General features: G+C 53.2%; 1 long non-coding RNA gene across 2 annotated transcripts; it reads left to right on the forward strand.

The window, feature by feature from the left end:
• The first annotated feature begins 8,218 nt into the window (after positions 1-8,218).
• LOC143668808 (uncharacterized) lies at positions 8,219-24,760 on the forward strand. 2 transcript variants are annotated; one of them, XR_013168560.1, is made up of 3 exons: positions 8,219-8,264; positions 21,249-21,381; positions 24,155-24,760. It is a non-coding gene; the product is annotated as an uncharacterized LOC143668808 (long non-coding RNA). The 2 variants fall into 2 exon arrangements; XR_013168559.1 differs by lacking the exon at positions 8,219-8,264 and adding an exon at positions 8,353-10,469.
• Positions 24,761-25,566: the final 806 nt, after the last annotated feature.

A 25,566-nucleotide genomic window follows, 5' to 3' on the forward strand; every position in this document is an offset into this window, starting at 1 on the left:
CCCTGAGGCCCTGCTCCCCACCCTGCGCCCCCCAAGCTGCGGCTGAGAGGCGCGTGTCAACCGGCCCAGTCCGCGCAGGACCTTGGCTTTCTGTCTGGGGTTCTCAGCAACACTTGGGGTTCATCTCTCTGTGCCAGGGTCCCGCAGTCCCAGAAGGAGCCCGGATGGGGGTCTGCTTTCGCTCCGCAGCTGGGCTCCGCGGGGCCGCCACCTGGAAGGGCGCATGCCGGGCTCTCAGGGGGTTTCTTAGGGCACCCCCACCGCAGCCCTGCCTGTCCCCGCTGCCCTCTCCCGGGAAGGTCTGCTCCAGGCCCAAGCTCCCGGGCCAGCCTCGTGCACGTCCCTTCTCTCCGCATTCACACCCGCCGGTCTTTTCTTCCCAGACCTCCATCCTAACCCCGCCGCGCCGGGTGCTTTCTGCTGGGGGGACCTGGTTTTCCGGGGCACTTCTCAACCCCCGGGGCTCCCTTCCTAGTCCGCTGCCCTGGCTTCCCGGTGCGGGGGGCGGGAGAAGCCCCCCTCGGGCACGCGCATCACGGCGCTTGCGTGCATTCCCCGTGACCCCCGCCTTAAGTCGCCTGTGCGGTTACCCCTCCTACCCCGCGGGGCGCCACCTCACGCCCCGGCCCGCCCGGCTGGGCGTCTGTCCCTCCGAGCCCACCCCTGGAAGGCAGGCCAGAAGCCAGGCTTTCAGGAGAGGCGTGGGGGCGGGTGGGCTGCAGGGAGAAGGCCTGAGGGGCGCTCCCCAGGGCCAGGGTCTCTGGGGGGTTCCATTTCCCGTGCAGCGGGGTCTTAGCAACGGGAAATCACTGGCCGGCAGTTCAGGGGCCGAAGCCCTGCTCTGTCCCAATCTTCTGACTGGCTGTCCGCCCGGCGGCGGTGACAGCGGCGTCTCCCTCTGACTCTGTCTCTGCGGGCGGGGACCCCAGCCATCGGGTGAAAGCCGTCCTGACGCCGCGGGCCCCACTGCAACTGAAGCACGTTCCCCACCGCGGTCCACACCCGCGCGGCTGCGGCCCACACTGCAGCCCAGCACGCTTTCTCGTGATCCGGTGGCGCGTGGAGCAAGGGGCAGGGGCAGGTCCAGCTGCAGCTGCACCCAGGGGGGAGCCGGTGGCCCGCGCGGCGCTGCTTCTGCTCGCGCCCCATGCCCCTTCTGCTGCGCCGTAAGGCGAGACCCCCGTTCACGTCCCCCAAAGAATAAGTCCCTACCTCCCGCTGAGGAGGTGGCAATCACCAGCAGGGGGTCAGAGACTTTTGACCCCCTGCCTCCTGAGGCCCTGGCTCCCTCAGAGGCTTCCACTGCGAGCGGAGGGAGCCCTGACATCCCAGCCGAGGAGGTGCTTTCCACGCTCACACCCGGCTCCCCCAGCTCCTCTCCCCATTCTACGGCATCTGCCCATTCCCATCTCTGCCCCAAAATGAAAAGATTGTATTGTAATTTTCAATAATTCTTTGAAGATGAAGTAAAGACGAGGCAGACCCACCATATAGCTTACATGAGGAGATACCTACTTTGACGGTGTTTGCCTGCACATCCTGGCTCGGCCAGTTATTGGCTCTGGGCCTTGGGAGAACTGATCCACAGTGCTTCCATCTGATAAACAGCAGCGACAGGCCTATTTTGCTTGGCCAGAGCTTGAAATGGACACTGCGAGCATGCACAGCACAGTGAGAGCACGCTAACGGCATGCATGGGTGGTCAGCATGCAGTGACATTATTAATGTAAATATCACTATAATTTTAAATCTCTTTGTGAAAATATGTCATACTATCATGTTTCAAGTTAAATGAGGCAAAAAGACATCAGAGAGCTATTTTTAAATTCTTTGGCTTCTACTCTTGGAAGAGATATCACTTAACCTGGCATTTTGCTTTACCATGGAGGTAACCAACAGCAGGTGTCTCTGGTAGGTCTCGGTGGCCTTGTCGGATCTTACCGGGTTTCCCGTACGTGAAGAAACCAAGCTGAGTCAACAGTCCCCAAAATGGGCTTGTGGTAAATCCACCCACACACCGGCTGGCCCCAGTGTGTGAGACAAGCATCCCGCTCCCTCCCGGGGCGTGGACGGCTGAGCAGCTCCCACGTGTACCATGGCCCTGGCTGGCCTTGGGGACTGAGGACCTTAAGGAGGTGGAGGGACAAGGGCAGGAGAGGCCAAAGCAGGGCCCGTTCCCACGTGGGCCCTGGGTGCCAAGGGGAGCCGAAGGGCAGGCATGGGTGTTGGCTGGGAATGCTGGCAGAGGAGGGCTTTCAGGTGGGCAGGGCGAGGGCAGGGAGGCAGTGCTGGGTCAACATGCCTCAGCCTCAGGAACAAGGCAGGATGTCCTGTCCTCTCCAGCCAACTAACCGAGCCCCCCAGCCTGCTGAACGCTGCTGCCTCCAGCCCACACTTTGCACCAACAATCCCTAATCCATTCTCCAGACAGGAGGCCCTTGATAAGTGCTCAATAACCCAATACTTTTCCCATGAAAATACACTTGAAGGTCCATAAGCTCTATTATCCCCAAGGTCCATTATTCATCCTGGGCAGGAAAAACCTGGCTTCGTGTTAAAGATGGTCGTGCATAATAAAAAGGTGGAATAAGAGCCCAGAACCCTACAGGCCTGGTGTCAGCGGGTGCCAGCAGGTGCACGGGGGGCCCCAGCTGAGGGGGTCATGGACGTGGCCACGGAGACACCTACCCTCAGGGAGGCTGGCAGGGCAGGAAGTGGCCAGAAGCTTCCAGATTGTTTCAGGTCATTGGGCTCATATTCTAAAGGATTCCATAAGGATTTGGAATAAAAGAAGAACCAAGGATGCTTTGTTGAATTTCAGAGTTTTGATGCTATATATAAAGAAAACAGCCCTAAAGCAAAACCTACTTTGGCTTGTTGCATTAGTCAGGGTTCTCTAGAGAAACAGAACCAACAGGAGCTGTCTGCAAACATGAGATTTATAAAGGTGTCTCACGTGACCGTGGGGACACACGAGTCCAAAATCCGTGGGGAAGGCCACGAGCTGGCAGCTCCGACAAAGGGTCTCGACGAACTCCTGCTGGCCAGCGCTGGGTGTGACGTCCGCGGCCTGTCCCCTCAGAGCCTGCAGGCTAGGCCTTAGACATCACCCCAAACCACACCGTTGGTTTTATTTCCATAGAAAACCGGCATACCTTTGCATGTTTAAGACTCGCCGAGTTTCAAAGAAGTGAAGAGAGGACACTGCCACCTTGGGCCATGGGACACGTGGACGCCAGCCTGCTGTGGCCGTTCGCCTCCCAAAGGCTCTCTGCTTTCCCCGCGAGGGCGGCGGGGGTCAGGGAAACACACCACTTCTTGGCGCAGGCCCAGTGCCGCCGGGGCTCAAGAGTCACGTCCTCATACAACCTCATAACAGAAATGCGCTGCAGCCCCCAAGCCCGTCACACGTGGGGAACGTCCCAGCATCCGAGGTTGGAGAAGCTGCGACCCAGAGAACATCCCGTGTCTTGTGTTGCCTTTTATTTGTGCATGCAACAAAGGCCCTACTGTGTGCAGGCGGTCTGTAGACGCAGGGAGATGGTGAGGAAGGCATGCACAGCCCTTACTCCCGTGACACCTAAACTCTGTCAGGAAAGACATAATTAAAGCACAAAAAGAGGAAAGATAAATAAAGAAAGTGATTTCTGGCAATGAGAGGTGCTAAGAAGAAACACGGAAGCAGGGCCAGGGGGAGGAGGGAAGGAGGGGTGTGAGGGGCAGCGGGGCTGTTGTCTGGAACAGGAGGTGGGGGGATAGATGCGTGGGGGGCCTCCTCTTGGAGGGTCCTTTTCACTGAGCAGGGGGGGCGAGGGGGCAAGAGGGCCCGAGGCCCGGCAGCGAGGTCTCTGGGTGGCCCACAGGCTGTCTCGGCTTCTCAGCCTCTCCGCACAGTGGGAGGAGAGAGGCTAAGGCCAAGGAGTGGGGCAGCATCGGAGAACCTTCCTGAGAGCCCACCACATGGCACAGAGCACCTTCTCTCATCTCACACTTTCCCTTGGAAAGGTGAGGCGCCTGCAGCCCAGACAGGTCCTGGACACACACACACACACACACACACACACACACACACACACACACACACACACACACAGCCACGCTGCCTCCCCACGGGCCGGCGGGCCAAGGCAGAGCACACAGGCCTCTCAGGCCAACGGATCCCCACCAATGAAGCTCATTTTGTGGCCATTTTATGGTGGGTGTTGGCCACTGAGGGTGCGGCCTCAGCATATGTCTCCTGACTGTTCTGGATCATTCTTTAAATAAAGAAACCTTCACTGGAAGTTGGAAGAATTTTATCATATAAAATTTGCGAGTCGACAATTTCACTGGATGAGTTTTCTAGGACATGAAACGGCTTCATTCCAGCCGCGTCCTGTTTAAACACACACCGTAACAGAAATGCAGAGAGCAGGCTGCTGGGGTTATGGGCACTTTGCTGTGGCTAATTTTCTGCTAAAAGACCCTGCTCGGGGCCACCAGTTCGAGCTCTCAGCCCTTAGTTTTCTCAATCGCATCCATCGCAACACTGCACTTCTCAGGCCATGAGCTTATCTCTCTCTTTCTCTCATTCTTTCTGTCTCTCCCCCCCACCCCCCACACACACTTGCATCTTCCTCAGAGCACTGAGCTCTTTGCAAGCCTCCTGGGGTGGACCAGAGGTGTCCTGTGCAGAGTAGCCACAGGAACTGGCCAAGGCGGCCCCATGGGCCCCGCCCATTTCGCACTAGATGGAGGTTCTGGGGCGGGGAGAGACTCCGCCTGGTGCCCCCAGGGACACCTGACCAGAGCAAGCCTTGCTCAGCCGTGGGCGGGCTACGGGGACCCAAGGGCACAGTCGGGCCGGGCCAGGAGCTGCTCCTCGCATGGTGGAGAGCGGGTGTGCAAAGCCCACCTGGTAGCTGGGGTCTGGCTGAGACCAGAGCCCGGTCTTCCATCCAGGGACGCCCCCTCCCTCCGCACAGGATGCGTTCCCCTGATTCAAGATCACCAAAAACTACAGCTCCTGTTGTTGGTGGAACTCACTCCACACCAGAGCTGCAGCCGTGGACCCCCAATTTTCAAGCACCAAATGGAGTCTCGAATTGCAATGCAAATGTAATATCAGGGAAGGGCAGTTACAGAGAAGAAATGACCAGAACAAGCCATAGAGTACACACAAGGGGACGCTCAGAGGCCTCTATGGCAGATTTCACCACCAGTCTCAAGATAACGCTCGCTGCTCCTGGAAGGTGTGCCCCCTTTTTGGAGAGAGGTGGTTGGCTGCATCCTGGGGGACTTCACAGTTCGCTGCCTCTGCAGGGGTGGAGCTGGGCTGGGTCGTATCCTCTCCTCGGAACTGTGAAATGGCCAGCCAGGGTGTGGGGCAGTTTGAGAAGATGAACTTCAGTGGGCAAATGGACCGAACGGTGCCCACGTGGAGAGGAAGAGGGAAAGCATTCCTGGAGGAAGGAGGGGGGCGAGCAGGGGCAGGTGAGGAGGAAGGTTCAGTTTCAAGGGCAGCAGAGCCCAGTGGGTAAGGCAGGGGGTGAATGACAGGAGCTTAAGCAGAGGCGCTTGGGGCAAGGACATCGGAGGGGAGAGCTTCCCTGTAGGCTAGGATCCCGGAAAGCCCACCCAGGAGGGCTGGGAAAGGAGACCTGGGCCTCTCCCACTTCGATTCCTAGGGCTGCACCGATTGGCAGCAAATCGCCATTTCCTCTAGGGTTAACCCAATACTCTGGTATTCAGTAGAATACTGAACATAGTAGGCTCTTCCCCCAAATCATTTGGAAATAGGCAAGGAATAAATGAGACCTCAAGAATACTTGTTAAATTGAGCTCTTTACATTCATTCATTCATTTCATTCATTGAGGAACTTTTGCTGAGCCCCTGCTGAATGGGTGGGCAGGCCTGGCCCCTCCCCAAGGCGCCTGGGGGCCATTGAGAAGGCAAGTAAGCGCAATGATCAGAATGGGAAAGGGAGCAGGGAGCCGGGAGGAAGGGGAACCGCCCAGGGCCATGTAGGCGTGGGGGTCTTCTCCAGTTTTAGGCTCTGCCTGCATGCCGTGGGGGGGTCCCTACCCCCATCTTCGAAGCAAATGACTCCAGTGACTGCCTCTGCTAGCACATGTCCTCTTCCTATGCCTGACCTCGGCTCCAGCCCCTATTTCACCTTTGACCTCCTTCCCCCTCCCATGAGGACCCTGGGACCGCGTTGCCCCCACCCGGTCATCGGGGACCAGCTCCCCATCTCAAGGTCATTTCCCTAATCACTTCTGCACAGTCCCTTTTGCCACGTAAGGGAACCTCCACAGGCCTGCAGGATCAGGGCGTGGAAAACATCTGAGGGCTTCCTTCAGCCTCCTACTGAGCTTCACGAAGCAAGAAGGGACCCGGCAGGGCAGGGCTCAGCAACCGCGGTAAGGAATCAGACATAACCTCACCGCCACTGCGGGTCGTGCGCTGAGGAGGAAAACGAGAGGGGGAGACAGACTGGGGGAAATGCTGGGATGGGGGATATGCTGGAAAGGGGGGACAGTGGAATGTTAGCATGATGGGTTGGGGGGCACCCTGGAATGGGGGGACACCCTGAATGGGGGACACCTTGGAACGGAGGGCACCCCAGAATAGGGAAACACTGGAATGGGGGACATGCTGAATTGGGGGGCTGCTGAAGTGAGTTACCCTTGGAATGGGGGACATGCTGGAATGGGTAAAACCCTAGAGCAGGGGGACAACTCTGAGTGAGGGACCCCTGAAATGAGGGGCCCCCTGGAATGGAGGTCACGATGGAACGGGGGATCCACTGTAATGGGGGACACCCTGGAATGGGAGCACCCTGGAATGGAGGGCACACTGGACTAGGGAAACCCTTGAATGGGGGACTCACTGAATTGGGAATGCCTGAAGTGAGGGGCCCCTGGAATGGAGGAATCCTGGAATAGGGGACATCCTGGAATGGAGGATACTCAGGAATAGGAACCCAGGACTGGGGGACATGGTGGAATGGAGGGACCTCTGAAATGGGGGGACACGTTGGGATGGACGACATGATGGAATGGAGGATACCTGGAATGGGGGGATCCCTGGAATGAGGAGACAGTGGGATGAGGGACACCCTGGAATGGGGGACACCTGGAATGGAGGGACCCCTGGAATAGGAGGACATTCTGGGGTGGGGAACACCCTGGAATTGGGGGCACCCTGGAACGAGGGAACCCTGGAATGAGGGCTCACACAGAGGATGACAAAGCTGTCAAAGGCGGGACCCTCTGGGGACCCTCTGCTCCCCACCCCCCGCAACGCTCCGGTCAGGTCAACCTGGGAACGCTGGGGGAGCCCCCCGCCCCGCGCTGGCCCCTTCTGTCCTGCAGGCGGCGGCACTTGGGGGCGAGCCTGCAGGCGTGGGTGGTGGGTGGTGGGCGGAGGGGCGGGAGAAGGTGGGTCCGACCGGGGGCGGGGGGGCTTTTCCGAGGGAGCAGCCTCCCCGCGGCCGCCGGAAGGCAGACAGGCAAGTTTACTGGCACTGGAATCTCAGGGAAGGCGGGGGCAAGCACTGCGCAGGGACACCCAGGAACCGTGACGCCAGGGTTTTATGTCTGGGGAGGTGACTGAGAGGCCTGGGGTGCGGGACAGGGGAGAGTTGGGGGGCCCTGGGGTCCGGCACAGCCTGCGCGTCACCCCGCAGCGCGGCCGTCTGGGCCCTGCTTGCAGTCTGCAGGGGTCAGCCTCGTGACGCAGGTTTCTTGGCTCCTGAAACTACATCCGAAGGTTAAAGCCCACCCGACCCTCGCCCACCCCGCCCCACCCCGCCCCACCCGCATTTCTAGTGCACGTGTAGTTGTGCGGCGAGGACCTGCCTGGGTGGCGGTTTCCATTGGCCCTTTCGGGTCTGGGGCGCCCCCGCGGCCACAGGACGGGAGCAGGAGCTTGGGGGGGCCCTGGGGTCCGGCACAGCTGGTCTGGCCCCTCTGCTGACCTCTCTCGTGGGCCACCCCTGAAGCTCAGTGCGACCTCACAGGTGGGGGGAGACCTCGAGGCAGTGGACAGAGGCTCCGTCCTGTCCCAGAGCGCAGTCCCAGGCTGCGCCCTTGCGGCCGGGCACCCTCCCCTCGGCAGACACCTGTCCCGCGGCACCGGGGGGGGGGGGGGGGCGGGCGGGGGGCGCTGGGCGGCCGCGGGGCTGTGATTGGGCCGCGGTCCCGGGGCTTCTTTAGAGCCTGGAGCGCGCCGCGGCTTCGGTCGGAAGACACTTGGGGGAGTTGCTTGCCGGAGGCGGCCAGTAAGCGGGGGGTCGCGGTTCCTCCGAGATGGGGGGCCCGCGTGAAACCGCGGCCTGGGGGCTGCCCGCCTTGCTGAGCCCACGACAAGGCCGCGAGGAGCTGGGCTGGACCCGCCTCCGTTCCTTCTGAGCGCATCTCCTGGGGCGGGAGGAAACCCGCACCTGCTGCCCGCAGCTCCCCGCCCTGCCCACCGTGCGCCCGCAGTCTGCGGAGGGTGGTGGGAACAGCCGCCTGGGTCCGCGCTCTGGGGCGCTGTCTATTTGGGGAATGTCGCGCTGTTTCGGGTGTATTGGGGCACAAGCTCAGTCTTTACCTGCAGGAGCCTCTTTTAGTTTCCTAGTGGCTGAAACAAGTACCGTGCAATGGGTCGACTTGAACCGTGGACATTTAGTGGCTCCGGGTTTTGAGGGAGAAGTCCAAAGTCAAGCATGGTCAAGGCCCTCATCGTGGCTCCCAGAGGTAACCCCAGCCTGGAACCGTGGGCTCCCCCCCTCCCCCCGGAGCCAGCAACAGCCGTTGGAGCTGCACAGAGGCATTTTCACGAGGCTTCGGTTCCAGGGCGCGTGGTTTGGCAAACGAGCATGCCTTTCACACACACAACAACTGCATTCGAATAGCATTAAGATGCTGGCTTGTGCCAAAAAATCCTAGGAAATTCAGAATTATAGTGAAAAGTCTGTCCTGACTTCACCCTGCCCTGCCTGGGCTGCTTCTCCTGCGGCCACGCTGAGCGGGAAGGGGGAGGTCCCCGTGGGCTCCTGGGGCGCGCCAGGGGTGGTAAGACTGGTCAGGGACAGGGAAGGTTGAAGAGGGGGGCCCTCCCCCGCCCCGGCTGGACTCTGCCTCCCACGGCCTGCCACGGTGCCACCCTCTGCGCGCTAGCAAGGATGGAGGAGAAAGGAGCCCTGACGGGTGAACAAACGGTGCCGTCTTCACACAGCTGCTTACGACGCTGGACAGCTCCGTGAGACAAGGTGGGGACTGAAAGCGTGCTGATTTCCGGTGTCACTGAAAGTTGGCCGAGTTGCCGTTTGAGAGGAGGTGTTGCCATCTGCTCTAACTCTTGGACGTGAAATCAATCCTTGACTCTTTGGATGTGTTTGAGAAGAACTTTCTGTCATTGCAGGATCTTCCAAGGCATTTTCAGTGAAAAGTTCCCCAAGTTTTTTAAAGGAGCTAAGAGTCACCCAAGAGCTCGGCAAGGGCCATGCGTGTTTTGAAGAGGGTCCCTACCAATGGAGGACCCCACAGCTCAGTCCTTGGGGAGTCACCTTGCTCCGACCCACAAGCCACAGTGTCAGGGCAGGCGAGACACCCCTGCACTCACGAGAACCCCATAGGGTGTCTACAAAAGCAAAATTGGAGCGTGGCGCCAGCTGCAGCCTGCCGGCCTTTTCTATAGCCCCCGGTGTCAGTCCCCCGCCCCTAGACTAGCAGTGGCCCCCACTGCCCGCACACTGGCCCCGGGCACTGTACCACGGGATGGCGGCCACAGCAGGAGGCACCACGGAGCCCAGTGTGCAGGTGTCAGAGCACGTGGTCCTCGCCACAACCGGAGTACAGGGACCTGGGGTCCCTCTCTGGCAGGCTGGGCCCCCCGCTTGGGTGGGAAACCCAGGGCCCGTCTCCAGATAACTCCAAAGCCACTGACCCGAGGACCCTGAGCTCCAGGCCCAGCCACGGGGCTGGGGACGAAGCAGGAAGCCTCGGGTTTTGGAGAAGGACCTGGCATCCGGTGGCTGGTACTGGTTCTGAGAAACCTGGCTGCAGATGCATGAAAGGACAGACGGCTGGAGGCCCAGGGACAGGCTTGGCAGGGCAGGGCGCCTGGCTCTTTGGCGGCGTGGGTCAGAGTCACAGCGCAGTCCTGTGTTGCTCCATCCCAGGGCCTGGAGACACCTCCCCATTGGTTGGAAGGAAGTCTCAGGACAGCGTGACCCCACCATGCAGTGGGGAGGTGGTGGAGGGGACAAGCCTGATGGTGGCGTCAGCAGAGCCGGCCTCTGGCAGCCTCGTGCGGGGCAGGTTTCTCTGAAGGTTCCTCTTCTAACGGGGTCTTCCCTGGGGGTGCACAGAGGGTGACAACTCCATGACTGAGTGAGAAGCTCCGGGCCCAGGCTGCTTCCCAGCGATGCCGTGACAGAGGGAGCCTGTGCTTGCCGTGTGCCCTAGAATTCTTCAGTGGGGACTCACTTCAATAAAAGGTCAAATTTTTAGCCTTTGGCACATTATACCCATAACCCCATCACCACAGGCTGCCCCGGCGTGCAGGCGCACACACACGCACACACACGTGTGCGCACACACGCACACATACTCACACAAAGCAGCCGGTGCAGGCTCAGCTGAGGGGAGGAGCGCCCGGCCCCCAGAATCGGGGTGGTGGGAAATGGGCGTGGGACACGGCGTTTAACTGCTTCTGCCTCCCGCTTAGCGCAGCGCAGTGTCCCACGGTGCGGGCAGGGCCGGCCTGTGTCTGCTTTCCCACGAAACTGAGGAACAGCTCACGTCGGGCTGAGATGAGCTATGGAAACCTGAGGTTCAGAAATGCGCCCGGCCCTGCCTCGGAGCCTCCGGGAGCAGCACAATGTGCTGGCCCCTGCGGCCGGCGTGGACGGAGCTGGTTGTGTCTCACAGGGTAAGAAGGTGTCCACAGGAGGAATGGGCCTTGCTTCTGAGACGGTCTTCACTGTGTTTTTAAGTGACAACCACAACAGCACAAACTCTCTTGACCTATAACTTAAAGATCCTAAACTTCAGGCAATCATATCTTCTGTGTAAGCTTTTAAAATTATTTAGGGGGATCATAGCTTGTTTTATTTTATGCTATAAAATTAACAGTATTAAATGACTTATATTCTTAGAAGAGAAGAAAGAAAGAAATTGGCTCGAGGGCGTGCCACCAGCAGAGGGCATAGTGCAGAGGGGCAGGACAGTATCAAACGTGGTCCTCCCGGAGCCTGCGGGACAGTCTCACCCTCCTAGAAGGACACCTACCAAACCCAGGCAGCAAACGTCGGAGCCCAGCTGCAGGAGTGTTTAGTTATGCCCTCCTTCATCCATCAGGGCCGAGCAGGGTCCCGGGACCCAGCAGAGGAGCCCCCCGCCCTCGAGTGCTGGCCAGTAGGCGCCGGGAGGAAGGGGTGCAGGCCTCGTGCAGCCCGCCCTGACAGGGCGAGCCAGGTGGGTGAGCCAGACCTTCGGCCTGATGCGCTCAGGGCCGCCCACTCCGAAAGTGACCCCAGTGCTGCTCACACCCGGGGAGGCACCTCCTCGGCACCCGGGGAGGCACGTCCTCGGCACCCAGGGGACACTTCCTCGTCCTGCACAACAGGTCTCGCTGGGCTCACGATAGCCTGCGTCCTGAGTTGGAGAGAGGAGATGCTGAGGCCGAATGTCCCTGTCAAAACAGGCGTCGCGTTCTCACCAGATCTGCTCATTCCTTCCCTGGGATTCATTTATTTTAGGGCTCCAAGAACCAGGGGGAACTCATGGCCAAGGCCCTGAAATTAAAACAGCCTAGTTAGAGAAGCTTCCTGTCACGCCAGCTTAGGGAGCAATGACCAAAGGGGCATTCACGAGATCAGGTGAAAGACACGCCACAAGGACAAGAAACAAGGCAACAGGAAACGAGAAATTTTCAGACGGCAAGATTTCTGTAAAGGAAGGAAGAGAGGAGAGGAGGAGGGAAAGAAAGAGAAAAGAAAGAAGGAAGGAAAGAAAAGAAACACTTTGATTAGTGATTCTAAAACAACAGAAAACAACCAAACATGAACCAACAAATATGCACATTTCAAATTTTGATTGGCACAGTTAATTTGGCATCTGAAGGTGTTTGTCAATATTTACTTCCGTTGAAATGTATAAGAGTTTTCCCACATCTGTGCTGACTTTGGCTATTAGCACACTTTTCAATTTGGGTGAGCCTTGGGTTAAACAATTCCCTGCATTTCACTGAGTGTTTCCCCGATGATCAGTGACATCAAGATGCTGGCACGTACTCATCGGTCATTTGTACATGGTCACATCTAGAAGTTTCTCCATTGCAAGAAGCAAATTCAAGCCTTTTGTATCAAGATTTTTGTGGGGATTTTATCAGTGTCTCAAAAACTTGGCCCTTGGGACAACCTTCCTTTTGAGAAAACCTAGAGGATCAATTTGAGTTATCAGGTTTTCCAATTTGGGGGTCACTGGAAGGCCCAGAAAAGGGAGGAAAGAGAATTAGAGAAATCAGAGGAATCTCACCCAGGGGCCAGACATGGGCTGTAAGGGGCATAGCTGGGATAAAAGAGCGAGTCTGAAAGTGTTCACCCAAAATACCTCCTTGGTAGCACCGGAAACACTGGAAATAATTCTTGGCGTCAGGCTTTGAATCTATGAACATCCATGATGATGCAATGAACACATGCAATGAAGTTTCAAATACTCATGAGATGTGTGGGCACACACAGGTAGCTGGATGCTGCTCACCTTCTCCAAAGGAGCCCTAGTTCTTCGTGGGCTCTGGGCCAGCAGTGGCGAGGGAAATCCCACCTCCAGGCCTCGGTGTGACACCGTCAACAAAACCCCCCAGTGCAGGGACAGGTGATAATTAAGCAGGACAAGGTGTTCAAAGCCCTTTTGCTGGAAGAAAGGAGGGGCTTGGCCAGTGAGAATCCCTCCCCTTTCCTGCAATCCCCTGCTCAGTTGATATGGATCCTTGAAATGAAAGACAGCTCGGACTCAGATTTGCAGACTGCAGCATTTTATTTGGGACACCAATGTTTTGCTGCAGCAAAGGAAGCCAAAATGGAAGTTTGGGGGTTAGGGATGGCAGAGGATTTTTATAGACAGAGAAAGGAATTTAGATTGGCCGGGGTTTGTCCATCCAGGTTTAGAGCAGGTTGGCTTTACTGTGTATTGGCTCCAGCGCAGTGAGCAGGGGGCTTCATTGGTTGTCCTGGTTGCCTGCCTCGGCAGGGATCTAAGATATCAGAAGATGAAGAGGAAACTCCAGAGGACACATTTTTTGGTGTTTTGCTTCGTTTCTTTGGCTCTGAGGGCCTCCAGGTCTGTCTCTAGGCAACTTTGTCGTGGTTGACAGTTAGTGTCTATGCACTGGGACCCAGGAAGGCGCCTCGGGCTGTTGCAATAGGGGGTGCAGAGAGCGGGGGGTGGGGGCAGGGGGAGGGCTGTTAGGGGTCGAGCTGTGTCCCCCGAAAGGGGCAGTGAGGCCAGCAGGGCCCCCAGTGGGACCTGAATGCCAGCTCCCTGTTCAGGGCTGGGAGGGCGCTCCCTGCAAAATTCGGACCTGACCAGGTCCACCTTTGCTCTGAGATGAGCATTTGGTTCTCCTCCCCTGGCAGGGGCAGGGCTGGAGAAAGCTATTTAAGGACAGGAACCCAGCATGCAGCTTGGCGTCAGCCTTGCCTACATGCCAATCCCAGGGCCGCCTGGGGTGGGGGTGGGAGACTTGTCTATTGTGGTAGGGAAGGGAAAGCAGCTGCTTAAAATGCATTAAAAACTTTTAGTCTCAAATTCTCGCACTCCACCAGGAGGAACTTGAATTTCCCAGGAGTAAAATGGTATGAAGCTTACTTCGCACATGTGTAAGACATAATGTGCTTAAAACGCTTTAAAGCCACCCTGAGGGCTGTTTCAGAGGGCTGGGGAGTCTGCCTGCCAGGTGTACTCTCTAAGGAACTCCACCTGAGGACTCAGAACCCGTGGGCCGGCACCACTCATCCTCTAAAGCCATGAACCCCTCCCCTGACCTCTGACCTTTATGGTCTGGCCCTTGCAGATTCCAGGATGTGGTGGGGTGAGGGCAGGGGGCTGCCCCTGGCCCCCGTGGCTTCCCTCCCAGCTGTGCTGCAACGCTTGGTCGTCAGCCCTCTTCCGGGCCGCAGTTGACCCTCCACACGAATGTCCCTCTGGCCCGAGCCCACCTCGGCCACTGGACCCCACACAGCCAACCGTATCACCGTCCAGGACAAGTGGTTATGCATGTCCGTATGGTAAACCAGCAAGAACAGCCTGGAAAGCATGAGAAAGAGCAACCGCAAGGGGCCTGGCTCGGCAGACACTACAACCTCTCTATGCAAAGCCATCTGCCCTGGCCTCAAGGGAGACAAGGAGACCCAAGCACACATGGAAATTAAGTATACGACAAAGCTAGCATCTTAAATTACTGAAGCAGAGGTGGGCTTTTCAATGAAAAATGCTGGGAAAATTAGGAAGCCATTGGAAAAAACTAAAAACCCTACCTCACATCACATGCAAGAATAAACTCCAGTAGACCCGGGAATCCAAATGTAAACATTTAAGACACAAATACTTTAAGAAAACATGGGTGACACCTGAAGCTTTCTAACCATAACCCAAAGTCTAGAAGCAATAAGCAATTGATAAATCTGGCTACGCAAAATCATCAAAACATTTGCATGACGAAAGCGCTATAAGAAATTCAAAAGACAGTGACACATTGGGAAAAATACTGGTAAAATATACCACAGACAAAGGACTAATATCCCAAATATATAAAGAACTCCCAAAGAGGGGGGAAAGAACCAAAATCAACAAGAAAGGAGGAAACAAGAAAAGAAAATCCATTTAAATATATTTATATATATCCTTCAAATGTATGAAAAAATCTTCAAATCCCTCATAACTACAGAAATGCAATTTAAAGCTACACCATTTCTCCCCTATCAAATAAGCAAGAATTTAAAAGTGTGGCAGTGCTTTCTGTTGAAGAGGCTATGAGGGAAGCAGACTCTCTCTTGCATTGCTGTCGGGAAAGCAAACGGGGACGAGTCCCCTTTTAGAGGGAATTCAGCAATAACAAACTAAACTCAACCAAGCAATCCCGCCTCCAAGACTCCATTTTGAAATTGTGTCTTCAAAGGGACAAAATCCTCAAGTCCTTAGAAGGCCGCGCATGTCAGTACAGACAGGGTAGCTGTGACCATAGGAGCGGGGGGCAGGGGGTGCCACAGGCTGGTGGAGATTTCTGTGAACCACAGGGAACGTGGGATGGCTAAGTGAAACAGCAAAGCACAGAAACACACCACCCATAGGCTGCCATTTGTGCAAGGAATCAGGAAACGAGAGATAATACATGAGATAATCTCATGCTTTATGACAATACATGCTGTATCTCCTTCCCAACAGATGAAGGAGAAATAGAGAAAAAGGGAAAGAGAACTGAAGAGGTTGGCTGCATACAGCTGCAGGCCGGAGTGGGGTGTACCGGTATGAATATGTTATGCACCCCAGAAAAGCCACATTCTTTTAATCCAATCTTGTGGGGGCAGACCTAGTGCTGAGTGGGACCCTTTGATTAGGCTGTTCCCATAGGTATGTGACCCGCCCATTCAAGGTGGGTCTTAATCCACTTACTGGAGTCTTTTAAGAGAGCTGAGAGAGTTTAGAGAAGCTAAGAAAGAAAATGCCCCTGGCGAAGGAAAGGGAGGATCCATAGATGCTTGGAGACAGAAAATGCCCCAGGAGATGCTAAACTAAGAGATGAAATCCAGAGTTTGCCCCAGAGAATCTGAAAGAGAACCCATAGATGCTTAAAGGGAAAAAAAATTGCTCCCAGCAGAAGGCAGAAGGACCCACAGAAGCTGAGAGAGCCATTTTAGAAAACAACCCATGAGAGAAGGGCCAGCAGACATCACCATGTGCCTTCCCATGTGGCAGAGATGCCCTGGATGTGACCAGCCTTTCGTGAGAGAAGGTATACCTTTGTTGTCCAAATGCCTAACTTTGGACATTTTCATGGCCTCAGAAGTGTACATTTGTAACCTAATAAATCCCCTTTGTAAGAGCCAATCCGTTTCTAGTATTTTGCATTCCAACAGCTTTAGCAAACCAAAACAGGGAATGAGAGCAGAACAGAATACATGGTGGCAAGGAGGGGACACCCCTCCCTAAGTAGGATTTTCTGTTTAGTTATCATTTCGGGGAACTGTGGTGTGCCAGTTTGAAAGTATTATGTACCCTAGAAAAAACAAGTTTTAATCTTGATCCAATCTTGTAAGAGCAGCTGTTTCTTTCACTCCTGATTCAATACTGTAGGCTAGAAACTTTTTATTAGATGATCTCCATGGAGATGTGGCCCACCCAATTGAGGGGTGACCTTTTGATTAGATGGAGCTGTGACTCCACCCATTCTGGGTGGGTCTTGATTAGTATACTAGAATCCTTTTTAAAAGAGGAAATGTTTTGGAGAGAGCCAGAAAAGACTGAAACCTCAGAAACAAAAGAAGCCTCAGATTTGACAGAAATTTCAGAGCAGAGCTGACAGAGATGCAGACACGTGGAGAACAGAGATATGGGTGTCTGGAGATGCTTGGACCCCAGCAGACGTCACCGTGAGAGGTTAAGCCAGAACCTGGAGAGAGCCAGGGGAAGCCAAGAGATGAAAGCAAGTGAGGAAGCCCCACAGGGACAGAGGCTGAAAGCAACGGAGTCCAGGAGCAGATGCCGGCCACGTGACCACCCAGCAATATCCCTGCAGCACCCTTCACTGACACAGCGTCACATGGTGTTCACTGCAGAGGAGAAATGTTTGAAGGATCCAGCTTCATTACTGCCTAGCAGGTAATTAAGGATGGGTTTGGAGGTAAAAGGCAATAAATAGGTAATTGGTGAAAAAACGCAAACTAACCAACCTAACTGTGTGAAAGGAAATGAATAACATGGTCACATGGAATGGGACGGGGAAAGGAAATCACTGAAGTTACTTTGAAAAACAGTATTAAATGGAAAATAGATAAAATGAACCATCCCCAGATGGACTTGCAGGGGTACGGGCTGGGGATTCCAGGACTACCCTGTGCATGTCGAGTAGAAAAGGAAATGAGCTGGGGACATGAGAAGCAGTTTCCTCATTGTCAGAGAAAGGAGCCACAAATCATGAAAGACTAGATTGGATCTGGTGTTGGACTGCAATTGGATCGAACCGATGACTCTGAGGGGATACAGATGAAATACAGATGTGCAAAAAGAGTTCCAGCTCTGTCCACGGAGAGAAACTAGGAGCAGGTACACTCTGCGGCAATGAGCCCACCTAATGCACGAATCCTGGTTTCTAAAGACCAAACTCTACAGAGAGGAACCAGGGCTCCTTGGGAAAGTGGCTGACTCCAGGGCCAGACAGGTAAAGCATGAGATGAGCCTGGAGCTTCTGTTGGTGCCAGAAAGTAAGGAAATGCTATTTAAAAAGCGATGGCACATATCGAAAGAATCCAGGAGCCAACGTGAAGGGACTCTCCTGGCTAAACATAGGACAATCTGAACAAACAAAATAAATATTGGCAATAATGGAGTACAACACCATAAGATATAATAGGAATTCATGAGTCCATACTGATATATATAATTAAGTAAATCAATAAATAAGGCAGAGGAGAAAGTTCTTCCTTTCTATAGAATTCCAATTAATAAATGTAGGAGGAGTGATGAAAAATAATGTGACACCTTTGGCAAATACTATAGTGATCACTGTTTGAAGCTAAAATTATCAATCAATGCTGAAATTAGTGGGCAAATGTAAGATGAGAAGCAGGATATTTACACAGTCTCAGAGTTTTGCCCCCACAAAATAGTTATTAATTACAAAGGGCGTGTGCTCTACGTGGGAGAACCCTGGCCGATTGCTCCTTACCCACCACCCAAGGTTCACGTCACCAGTCAGGGGGCAGTGGGCATCAGTTCCTCCTGGAAGGAGTACTGAGAAGGACACAATACGGTGTCTGCCGTGCTCTTACCAAAAATGCACACCCTGGATTTATTCATCGGTCAGGCCCAAACTGAGGAGCCGTCTACAAAAACAACTGGCCAGTACTTTTTTTAATATGTTGATTCATGAAAGGCAAAGAAACACTGAGGAACTGTTCTAGGTTAAAGGCAGCTGGGGTGCAAAATTTAGGGGAGTGCTCGCTCTTGGGGCCACACCAGTGTGGGGTCAGCCCTGGAGGAGGCTGAGGAGATGCGATGGCCAAATGCAGCACGAGATGCTGGTTTATAGCCCGGGGCTTCATGGGGAAACACAGTCGAGTGGTATCAGTGTTAATTTCCCGGTGTTGATCATGTTTCTGCTGGTAAGTATTAAGATGTTACTACTTGAAAAATCTGGATACACAGGAATTCTTTCTACCATTTGAACCATTTTTTTATAAGCTTAAAACTATTCTAGAGCAAAAGTTACAACATTTTAAATTTTTTTAAAAAGTCAGGACAAACAGCCAGCAAGTCTAGACCTCCAGCGGAGAACCTGGCTCAATGCCCCATCTGGGACACTGATAAACAGGAGGCAGTAAGGCAGGTAAACGTGGGTTTGGAGGCAACCACACGTGGACCACTAGCCGGGCGGTGCCAGGCCCGTCACCTCATCTCCCCAAGCCTCAGTTTCCTCTTCCATGAAATGGGTCACCATCATAATACCTACTTCATATTATCAGAAGAGGATTCAACAGATAACAACGGTAGGAAAACTTGTAACAATAGCAGGTGCACATGGTAGGGCCTCAACCAGCAGACGTCACAGGAGCTGGGTTACTGTAGTTCTTAGGGTCCACCACTCAGTGCTTGGAGCACCCTCATGACAAATCACCTGCTCTGTGCTAAAGGAGATGCCCTGTCTATTATGTTTCTGGAATTTTTAATGTATCTCAATATAAGTAAGTCCAATAAATTAAATTTTAAACCTATAAAACAGATAAATAGTGGGTGATTATTTCTCTTATAGCAAGACCCACAGGCCTCTTTGGGAGCAAAGTAGCATTTGGCTTACTATTGACTTTCCAGAAACAGATCGTGGCTCAAGCAGCCTGAGAAAGGCTGGGCAGCGCGGGCCAGGGGGGGAGCCTAGCTCCTTAATGAGCCTTTGCAACATTGGCGCTAAAGGGGCTCAGGCAAACCGAGCTCCCTGGCTTTTATTTTCTCAGCACATTCTGAACTACTTAAATGTGATGACATGGATCAAATATTTGAGGCTAAGGATTGCTTGAAGATTCATGCTCTCTCCTTAAATCCTTTTTTGTGACAACTCCAGGATAAATAATGGGCAAGCACAAGAGAAGTCTGAGTAGGGCTAAGCAGCATCCGATTTCAGTGCTGAGTCAGACACCAACATGTCTGGGATTTCTAGTAACATGTTTATTCTAGGAAAAGAATATAAGATCAAGAGACTCGGCGTGGAGGTGATTCCATATGCAACTAAGAGGCGCAAACCAGCACACACAAAATATGCCCATCTGCAGCTTTGGAATATTTCCAGCACTTCTGTAAGTCGATGAACGAAGGTTAAATTCCTGAGTACTTAACTTTAAAATCTGCTCCAAATTTTTGGAAACCATAGCTTTTGAATATTAACCCCCCAAAAAGTGTTTCCATCTAGTCATTCTGCAAAGCAACTCAAAGTCATGCTAATTTCAACCTGAGCAGTGCTGTCTCCTGTTCTCTGCTGGCCCCTGTGGATTTGGAGCACGCTGGCTGCACTGGAAATTCCAAAGCATCTTTGGTTCTCATCCCATACCTGCTCCTTCACTGGCAGTGGCCCCGACCACATGCTTCATATTCAAAAGCATCATATCAATCTTTGTGCTGATATCTCCAGCTCACCCAGCCCCTCATTCTTTCCTCCAACTTCTGAACAAGTGGGGACTCGCTCCTCCACCCTATCCCTGGGATTCCCAGTCTCTTACCTAGAAGCTTCTTCCAGTGTCCCTTGTATATTTCTGATTTTCTTTGAATGATGCAAAGGCCTCCTTACACATCCCCCAGATGGCCTCTATTCCCCTAGCTCTACACTTAATGCCGTCCCCTCCCCATATCATTTGGTCATCCTTTAAGCCCAGAATCTACCCTCACTTCTCCACTGAAGCAAATGCAAGGGCTTTTCTTAATACCTGTCTTCTTGGTCTCTGCTTCTTCTGACTCTGGTGAACACACCTGGCTTAATCCTACTCTGAAACCCCACACTCCCTCGCTCTGTGCCAACCCTACCCTTCCTGAAAGTTCAGCTCTAGCTCTCTCGTGCCTAAAGCCTCACCAGGACCCCTCCCCTGATCTCTGATGGCCTCAGCCTGCAGGACCCACGGCTCCTCAGAGCTGCACCCTGACTGGGCTCAGGGAATGGCCCGGCCCCATCCAGGCCATCTCGCCCAGCCACTCTTCCTTCAGCAGGACTGAGCACAAATTCCTAGTCTTGCCAACCACACCCTCCCTCCCAGGAATAGGAACGTTTGGTGGAGTGACCCAAGAAGGGGAGGGTCAGAGCTGACCATCCTGGCCACTGGGCGCTGGGAGCCACTTCCTGTTGTCCTCATCAACCCAGGAGGTGGCGGAGCTTGTCTCCCCTGGAACTGGCTCTTCCACACCTCCTTCATTTCCATAGAACATCTCCTTCATTTTTTCCCTTGATTTCCTTCATTTTTCCCTTTAAGTTGGTCAAAGTATTTGTTTCTTACATCCAAAGAAACCTAACTAGACCCACATAGTTGGGACTTCTGATTGTGGGATGGAGGGGGCGCAGCCACGCTGGATAACCAAGGAGAGCAGGAGTCTCTCGGGGGCACTGTCCTATGACTCTGCCTTACGACTCTGTCTCACATGAGTTATGTCCATAGCCAAAGGGCCGGCCATTTTCCCCAAGTCACAATAGCACTACCTCCATTATCGTTTCAGCAAAACTAATTCTTGAACAAGTCAGTCACTGCTTCTTTCAGTGGTGGCTGTCCTGGCTGGTGACACATGGATATCACATCTCGGTCCCTACAACAAGGGCCCGGAACAGCCATCTGAGGTCCTCTGGTGGTTCCACGTGGCAGCTGAGGATTGTTGGCTCTGCAAACGCACATCCACCGGGGCCCCTGTCACCGCCTGAGGCCTGCAGTCGCTCTTTCCTGTTCACCTCGTCTCATGTAGCGGCGCTAGCTTAGCGCTTCACTCCTGTGGTGTTTTCAGGCCTAACCCATCATCTTTCATCCCCACAGACTAAGCGGGAGCACTGCTGCTGAGTCAAAGCCAGAGTTCACCCAGAAAGAGGACCCTCGGTGTGCAGGGATGCCTCTTCTTCCCTCCGCAGCTCTCTGAGAAGCGATTCCTCCAGGACCCGAGTAAACACTGGTATGGCCTTTCCTTCCATTTCCACAGTGCACGCAGCCTGTGGATTAGTCTCTTGTTCCACAATGTAAAGGCAGTTTGGGGGTTTGCTAGAGGACACAGCAGATGCCCAGCAGGCTGCGGGTGCACTTGGCCAGCAGCGGTTTGCTTAGGGCATGCCAAGTGGAAGCGTCCGTCTGGGCCCTGGGCCTGCAGTGAGGGCCGGTTTGGGGCAGGCTCAGGACAGGCAGGCCTGGGGGAGGGCAGGGCAGCAGACTTAGACCCTCTATATTTTCGTGTTTGTAGGAAACCGAGTTGAACCTCTCAGGCTCCCTAATCATGATTATATGACTACCAGCCTTGCCTTCTGCCTCCTTCCTTCACCCTCATGGTGCCACGTCTCTCCTACCCTTCCCCTTTCTTCTTCAGAGCATCCCTTCCCAATTCCATATTTCAAAGGTGTCCCCACACTTTTCTGACCCAACGGATGCCTCAGAGGACCCCAGCAACCTCAGTGGTCCTCAGAATGCTTCAAAAAGGTCCCTTTCCCAAGAAGCAGAAGCTGCCTCTGTTGTGCCGTCCTCATCAAGAGCAGGGCTGAGGGGAGCCCGAGGCGCGAAGGGCCCCCATGGGACTTGTCTCCAGGAATGGGCTCCGCCTGGCAGTGTGTGTGTCTGGAGGTGCCCTCGCTGTTTTGCTTCGTGGTCGGCAAACGTGGCTGAGGCGTCTCAGCTTCCTCCAGGACAGACCCTGAAATCAGCTTAATAGGAGAGAGAGCAGCAGTGGCGGCCCCGAGCCCACCAAGTCAGTCAGGGAGTGTGTACTCAGAGCAGTGGGTATAAACTCTGACTGGTCCTCCAGCTCAGAACCTCACCTGCCCATTGCCAAAAGGAACCATCTTCGGGACAGTCAAGCTGTTGCTGTCATTTTTTAAAAGCCAGTTGTACATGGTGCCATTTTCATTTACAGGTACCGCTGGTGTAGGCTGGGGCAGCACTCGTGTGACCTGAGGGGGACGCGAGTGAGAGACCTAAGAGGTTCTATATGCATTACATGCTTAAAGTATGGCAAGGAACAGAGACCAGAAAGGACAAAAATGGTAAAATAAGGTCAGGCAGTGATTTAGAAGCCCATGTGAGGCATGCAACCAGGTGAATGAAACTTGAAGACTTGTATGTTGAATGCAATGTCAGAAACAAACAGACAGATATTATCATGGCTCACTGATATGGACTAACTATAATATGCAAACTCAGAGAACTGAAGTCAAGAGCGTGGGCGATCAGGTTGGGGCCTATTGTAGATGGTTCTAGACTGTGAGCTCCTACAGCAGTCACGTCTATTCCAGAGTTGCTAGTATTGTTTCTGGATTCTGAGATACTGAGAATTTTCCTGGAACTTTCAGGTATTTGTGTGACACCTGAGACCCAGAGTTAGAGCTCTGAAACTATGAAAGTCAGCATTACCCAATATAGCAACTGTTGAAAAAGTGACAAAACTTCCACTAGAGTTATGATTGAAGCTGATCTGGATAGGACTAAGTTTAGTCAGAAAACTGGGTAAAGGACAATATGGACTATGTTTTAAAACTGAAACTTCTATGTGAGACCAAAGGAAGAGATGTTTGGTACAAAAATTTTTATTTTTGGTAATGCATTATCTTTTTCACTTGTACAGTCAATGTATTCAATTATTCCATAATTACATGGAGTCTTATAGGGAGTGAGATTTTGTTGGTTTGTACAGATTAGTATGATGCCCTGATATATTCCAGAGTAATTTGGTCAGTGAATAAAAAAGTACTTGCAAAGTCCCCTTGGGGCACTGGGGAGGAAGGAGGAAATATTCAACTTCCCCATCTTGGGAATTCCTGATATTCTCACAAGCAGTGGGGAAAATCAAATCAATAGGCTGAGCCCAAGATGTTGGGCTCGACCCTATAAAACTTATTCTTGCAAAAGTGAAGATAAGCCTACTTAAAGTTACACCTAAGAGTCACCCCCCAAGAACCTCTCTTGTTGCTCAGATGTGGCTTCTCTCTCTAAGCCAGCTCGACAGGTGAACTCACTGCCCTCCCCCCCTACGTTGGACATGACTCCCAGAGGTATAAATCTCCCTGGCAATGCGGGGCATGACTCCCAGGGGTATAAATCTCCCCATCAATGTGGGGCATGACTCCACACTGAGCCAGGACCTGGCATCTTGGGGGTAAGAAAGCCTTCTTGACCAAAAGAGGGAAGAGAGAAATGAGACAAAATAAAGTTTCAGTGGTTGAGAGATTTCAGAGTCAAGAGGTCATTCTGGAGGTTATTCTTATGCATTATATTGCTATCCCTTCTTAGTTTATGGTGCATTGGAGTGGCTAGAGGGAAGTACCTGAAACTTTTGAACTGTGTTCCAGTAGCCTTGATTCTTGAAGGTGACTATATAACTGTATAGCTTTTACAAAGTGACCATGTGATTGTGAAAACCTCGTGGCTGATGTTCCCTTTATCTTGGGCATGGAAAGATGAGTAAAAAAAATAAGGACAGAAAATAAATAATAGGGGAAGGTAAGGGGGAAAAATGGGTAAATTGCAATACTAGTGGTCAGTGAGTGGGAGGAGGCGCAGCGGTATAGGATGCAGGGATTTTTTCTTTTTTCTCTTTATTTCTTTCTTTGGAGTGATGTAAATATTCTAAAAATGATCATGGTGATGAATACATAACTATGTGATAAGGAAAAGTCTGTTTGTTGCTTTCGTCATAACATTAGTACTTTTTCAGAGAGCGCGCTCACATGAATTACTCTTCACAGCACTCCTGACATGTAGTATTGGCAGCTGCATTTTGTCTTCATTGGTGAAGAAGCCTGAAAAAGGAGTTAAGAGCCTCTTCAGATGTGGAAAAGAGCAGAGGTGCTTCTCGATCTCTCATGGGCAGCGTGTGATGAAGCGCCGTGGCTTTGCAGAGCGACAAGCCTGGGCTCCACTCCCGGTCCTGCCAGTTTCTTCCTGTGAAGTAGGGGTCTGTGACAGATAGCATCCAAGCCCGCCGCCCTTCACCTTACCTGTAGCCAGGCCTTTTGCTGTGGCTCTTCACACAGCTCCCCATCTGTGGGCTTAGCCACGGGACCTGCTCTGATTGGTGGGACACGAACAGAAGTTTGATACGGATGTATGCAATGAGACTGGCTCAGAGCTTGCAGCTCTGCCATCCCAAGAGAACATGCCCATCCCAGCCTGCTGGAAGACGAGAGACACACAGAGGGGGTCCCACTTGTCCCACCAAAGCCAGGACAGATGGGCCTGCAGAGGGCCAAACCCCCCATGTCATGAGCCAGCCCAGTCAGGGTGAGGGATCCGAGCACCCCGTCCAGACGTCCACACCAGGTGTGTGGGCAATAAATAGTTATTGTGGATGCCCCTGAGGTCTGTGGGTCTTTTTGTTTTGCAGCATCATTGTGGCAATAGCTAGCTAATACACGATGGCACGATCTTCACCTACCTATGAATTTTAAATGAGAAAATGTGCAGATGTCACTTAGCAGAGTACCTAGTGATGACAACAAAAACAATAATGATGACATGTCCTGTTCCTCTTGGGAAACGATGACAGAGTACACAAAAGGACTCTGTGGGTCCTAAACAACACCTGCCTCATTGAATATTCTTACAAAATCATGCAATTTTACTTCCCATTTTTCTAAAGGACCAAGATGGCGGCCCACTTGTATTTACTAAGCCTGTAAGTTCTCCTGGGACCTGTTCCCATAAGTAAAACAAGTTTTCTTCTTTCCAGAAGATTTACTGTGTCAAATACACACACACACACACACACACACACACACACACACACACAAAACAGGAGCAGAGATAGAGGTACAAACGCATACCCTGCTGCAACATGGCTGGGCTGGGTGCCAGCGGAGGCTGTTCAGGGAAGGACGGTCATCACCATCCTTTGTGCTCTTGTCCCAAGTGGGTAACCCTGAAACAGTTCAGCATGGTGGCTAAGAAGCGGGCTCCAGAATTCACGTCCCGGCCTGCCCACAGCTCTGTAAGCCCCGTGGCCTCCCTTCACGTCGGGAAGGCTGCTGGCCCTAAGGTGGCTGCAAGGAGCCTGCAGACCCGGGAGCTGTGCCAGGCCGCAGCGGTGGGAACCCCTCCTTCCTGTCCTCAGACCCGGCTGCATCCCTCCCACAGCATCTCTACCACGGCCGGCCGTCTG

The sequence above is a fragment of the Tamandua tetradactyla genome, chromosome 25, assembly GCF_023851605.1.
Source record: "Tamandua tetradactyla isolate mTamTet1 chromosome 25, mTamTet1.pri, whole genome shotgun sequence".
Taxonomy (NCBI): Eukaryota; Metazoa; Chordata; class Mammalia; order Pilosa; family Myrmecophagidae; genus Tamandua; species Tamandua tetradactyla.